At 37.5% G+C, this 5,133-nt stretch overlaps 1 protein-coding gene across 2 annotated transcripts in view; it reads left to right on the top strand.

The window, feature by feature from the left end:
- R3HCC1L (R3H domain and coiled-coil containing 1-like) overlaps window positions 1-5,133 on the top strand; it is a 47,136-nt gene that overhangs the window by 4,374 nt on the left and 37,629 nt on the right. The gene's annotated exons all lie outside the window — the stretch shown is intronic.

Below are 5,133 nucleotides of genomic sequence, written 5' to 3' on the forward strand. Positions count from 1 at the left end.
TGGGTCAGGCGCACCTTAGTCCTCAAGCTGACATCTCTGCTCTTCAATACTTTAAAAAGTTCCTGTGCAGCAGATTTGCCCAATGCAATACGTCGTCTATCTCTTGCCTGCTGCTTCCTTGAGTGTTGGTAGTTGATCCAAGAAGAATGAAGTCCTTGACAACTTCAATCTTTTCTCCATTGATAAGAATACAATAGTAGGTTAGTGAAACCACTATTTGTAAGACAGCCAAGTATCTTATCATTGTTTCCCTTCTTTTACCCATTCAGACTATGTCTCGATCCCTGTATCACAGAGCCCTGTTGTGATGAGCCTACATCACCGTTTACCTGTCCCATTTATCTCATGCAAAACCAAGTGTTCCCCTATCTACCTTGTTCTTCCATCTCCCTCCCCCTTGTTATGTATTGCTCTCCCCAACACCAGAACTATGATGTGTATATCCCCTAACCTGTGCTCTACATCCCACCCCTGGTAACCAACAATTTTTTTTTTTTCCTTTTAGTTATGGGTATATTCTCTTAAACTTTTACAGCAATGGTCTTATGCAATATTTGTCCTTTCGTGACTGACTAATTTTATTCAGCATAATGTCTTCAAGGTTCATCCATGTTATGTGATGGTTTGCAGCTTCCTATTTTTATTCATGGTAGCATAATGTTCCATTGTGTTTATGTACCAAAGTTTGTTTATCCATTCTTTCATTGATGGGCACTTTGACTGTCTCTAACTTTTTGCTATTGTAAATAGTGCTGCTGTAAGCATTGGTGTGCATATATCTATCTACTCATGTTCTGGATCATATTTCTTGTGGATATATACCAACTAGAGGAATTGCTGGATCATAAGGTATTTCTATTTCCAACTTTCTGAGGCCATACTGTTTTCCAGAGTGGTTGAACCATTTTACATTTCCACCAGAAATGTAAAAGGGTCCCAGTCTCTCCACGTCCTTGCCAGCATTTATTATTCTTTGCTTTTTTGAACTTCACTGTTATTGCTGGTGTGAGATGATATCTCATGTTGTTTTGATTTACATTTCTGTAATGGTTAATGATGGTGAACATTTCTTCCATGTTTGTTGGCTGCCCAAATGTCTTCCTTGGTGTAGTGTCCATGTTCTGTACACAATTTTTAATTGGGTTGATACTTGATAACTTTTGAAAGATTGTATGTGACAGGCACTCCTTCTGCCAACTTTTAAAGGCCTTTTGTGCTACAGTTGCAAAGACAGAATCATAAAAATACAGCAAGGTTTTAAGTGTTTCGAAAGTCCACAAACTGGAGGTGCTCCTTCTTCCTTGTGCTTGTATTATTTTGAAAGAAAGGTCAGAGCCATTGGTGTATTGGAATGGGTCCTACTGACCTGAGGGCTGATTGTTAAAATTTTAGGGATGCTGAAACTGATTGTTAAACACAGCTTTAATAGTTAAATTACATAAACTTGCTACAAAATTAGTGACATTTAAAACAAAGATAATAAATACTCAAAACTCATTACTTCCTAATTATTTTACTACATTTATCTATGCTCTGAGGTTATTTACATTTATTGTACTTAAACAATTATTGTATCTAATACATAATGGGCTCAAACATACCAATGATCATGAAAGCACCACAAGACTAGACATTTCATTCTATTATACATAGGTTGCCAGGAGTTGGAGCTGATTGGATAGCAACTGACGTGGCGCTGTAGGATCAGCACTGGACTGCTAACCACAAAGTTGATGGTTCAAACCCACCAGCTGCTCCTTGGAAACTCTGTACTGGGTCACTGTGAGCCAGAACTCCATGGCACATAACAATAACAACAGCAACATGATTGAAATATATAGCAGTTTACTACTATGCATTCTTTCTTCTACTTGGTGTTCAGTGACATAATGTTGGTAGCTTGAAATCAGCCACAGTGAGATGTTTACAACACAGAAATTGGCAAATGCCATAAATCAGGGCTAAATTTATTGTTTACTGATTGGTTTATACTTCAAGTGATAGAGAAAAATGTTACAATGCAACTTAAAATCTTCGGCCATTACATTGTGAATAACACACACAAAAATGAAATATTGTTCCAATACCTTATAATTACTACTACCCAATTTGAGCCTTGATGTGGCACTGTAGCATAAGCACAGGACTGGTAACTACAAGGTCAGCAGTTGAAACCCCACCACTTGGTCTTGGGAAGCCTATGCAGACATGCTATGGGTAGGAATGAACTCAACGGCACACCACCACCACAGCGGTCCAGTTTAGCAGAACTCACATCACTGACAGCATTGATCTAAATGAAAATAATCAGTTGATACTCATGTGCAAACTACATTTAAATGGTTGATAAATTTACCATCTCTGGTCAAGGTACAATTGAATTCACTGTATTGGTACGAAATAAATAATCATACATTTACTACACTGTTATTTGATTTTAAGAAATAGTATTATGACAACATGCTCATTAACTAAGGAAAAAAACAGGTTGAGTTTTAAAAGTCAACCATACAGCATTATTTAGGAATATATAATCTGAAATCTTTATATATGTGTTGCTGATTAGAAATAGAATCATAGAATTTAGGATTGGATGCACTCTTAAAAATTAATCCAGACCAGCCAGCTATACTGCTAGATATTCCTTCTCTAGTCGCACATGGAGTTCATTATCTGAGGATAGTGTTTAAAAGCTGTACAATAGAGTTTGTTCTTACATTGATTTAAACTTTGTTTTCCTTTAATTTCTTCCAATTGATTCTTCTCTGAAAATGCAGAAACTTTCTCTCTTTTAGAGAACTTGCGGCATAAAGTTAGCTAATATTTCTAGTCAGACTTCTTTTGGTGCAAAGTATACTTTTAGTCCCTTTAGCCGAAAACATTGTGTGTTTTCTAGAATCTGCACCTAAAACTTTGTAAGCATTCACATCACTGCTCTTTGTTTTTTATTGATATCATGGATGAAATAAAAGGCTTTAGATTTTTTTTGTGTGTGTATAAATAGTACACTAGTTAAGTTCTGGTTTTGTTTTGTTTTTTAAACCCTAAAGCAAGCTTTACATTTTGTATTGCTTTCAGTACGGCATTCCAGACTGTAGAAATGATATTGAATTATCCTTTTATAATTTTTGAAATTTATTAATCATACCAGTTTTGTGTTCTGTGAAAGTTTGGTAAGTACTCAGTATTTATTGTCTGCATACAAATTATTAAAATGCTGAATTTCAAATGACTGTGGAGACAAAAGTGCCCATTAAATAAACCCCTTCTGAATTAACTTCTGTCTATTATCAGTGCTTTTTATCATTTGATTAGTTGTGACTCTGTCTTCTAATTGTACTGTTGTTAGGTACCATTGAGTTGGTTTCTACTCAATAACCCTGTACAGGTTTTCTAAGGAGTGGCTGGTGAGTTTGAACCACTGACCTTGTGGTTCTAACTGACCTTGTGGCCCTGTGCTTTATCCCATAGCACCACACTAGGACACCAATTTTATTAAGTGTCCATATTTTACCATCTTATCCAGAAGGTCACCTTGATGCATTTGATCAAATGCTAAAAGAAATCAAGGTACATACACTATGTCTGAACCGACTCTACGGCACTTAACAACAACAACAACAACAACACTATGTCTGTTATATCTTATGCAAAGAAACATACCTTTATTGTTGTTGAACGCCATCCAGTTGATTCTGACCTTTAGCGACCCTATATAGCATTACCAAGGAGCAACTGGTGAATTTGAACCACCGACCCTGCAGTTCAAACAGCTTTGCAGTCTGGCGCATTAACCCACAGTGTCACACCAGGACTCCATACCTTAAACATACCTTAGTAATTCTTTATTTTAAAATTAGTTATTGTGGAAAAATCCTTACATAGCTAAATGTTGAAGTCTTATTCTTCCACAAGTGGAAAGGTAGACAGTCCATGAAGAATGGCATGTTAGGTATTATGAATTATATGAGTCCAGAAAATTGGAGGGAGATGGTGAGGCTTAATTCTAAGCCAGCATGAAAAGTGTTCTTTAAATGCATCAAAAGAGAAAATCAACAAAAGGTCATTGGGGACACTCGATTAGGGCCATGGGATAGACATAGGCTGAGAAAGAAAATAGTCTATATCATGAGAGTAGACATCTGGATCACATGGCAATTTAGAGATTTAGACGAGACTAGACAGAACTTGTTAGCTCTTCTTTTCCTCTTCTCACTGCTTCCTTTGAAAAGTATGTGGTGAAAAGTTACCTCTGTGTATTTGAATTTACATGGGCATTTCTTTGTTACGTGCAACTAATAAACCAGTTGCTGAAGAGGCAATTCTGATTCATGGCAACTCCATGTGTGTTAAGAGTAGAACTGTGTTCCTTAGCGAGTGCAAAGCTCCTTTGCAGAAGTAGATCGCCAAGCCTGGCTTTGAGGTGGCTCTAGATGTCCTAGAACTTCTAATCTTTTGGTCTTTAGCTGAGTCTGTGAACCATTTACTTCACCATAAGTGCTATGGCCTGTAGGACTGAGTAGAAACTGCACCGTAGGGTTTCCAAGGCTGTAGTCTTCACAGAAACTGACTGCCACTCTTTCTCCTGTGGAGTGGCTGCTGGGCTTAAACTGACAACAGTTAGCACACAAGTGTTTAACTCCTGAGCTTCCAGGACTCCTTGGTTGTTGTTCAGTGCCTTTGAGTTAGTTTTCATATTGGCCCTGTATAGGGTTTCCGAGGAGTGGCTGGTGGGTTTGAGCTGCTGACCTTGTGGTTTGCTATCCAGTACTGATCCTCTAGCACCACACCAGGAGTCCAGGGCTCCTTTAGCATCTCATTTTCTCTTTGCCATGTATAAACTAAAACTTAATAGCATTATTGTAATGAGCAGTAATGATTGCATGTTTGATCTATTTCAGACTGAAGAAGTTGGTTTCATCCTTACTGGCTTTAGAGGTTGGTGCATAAATTTGAATAATAGTGGTATTAACTGGGCTTTCCTGTAGGCGCATGGATAGTATCCTATCACAGACAGCGTTGTACCTCACAACTGATCTGGATATATTCTTTTTGACAATGCAACACCATTCCTTTTCAATTTGTCATTCCCTGCATAGTAAACCATGTGGTTGTCAGATTCAAAATGACCAA

Source organism: Chrysochloris asiatica, unplaced genomic scaffold, assembly GCF_000296735.1.
Source record: "Chrysochloris asiatica unplaced genomic scaffold, ChrAsi1.0 scaffold00003, whole genome shotgun sequence".
Taxonomy (NCBI): Eukaryota; Metazoa; Chordata; class Mammalia; order Afrosoricida; family Chrysochloridae; genus Chrysochloris; species Chrysochloris asiatica.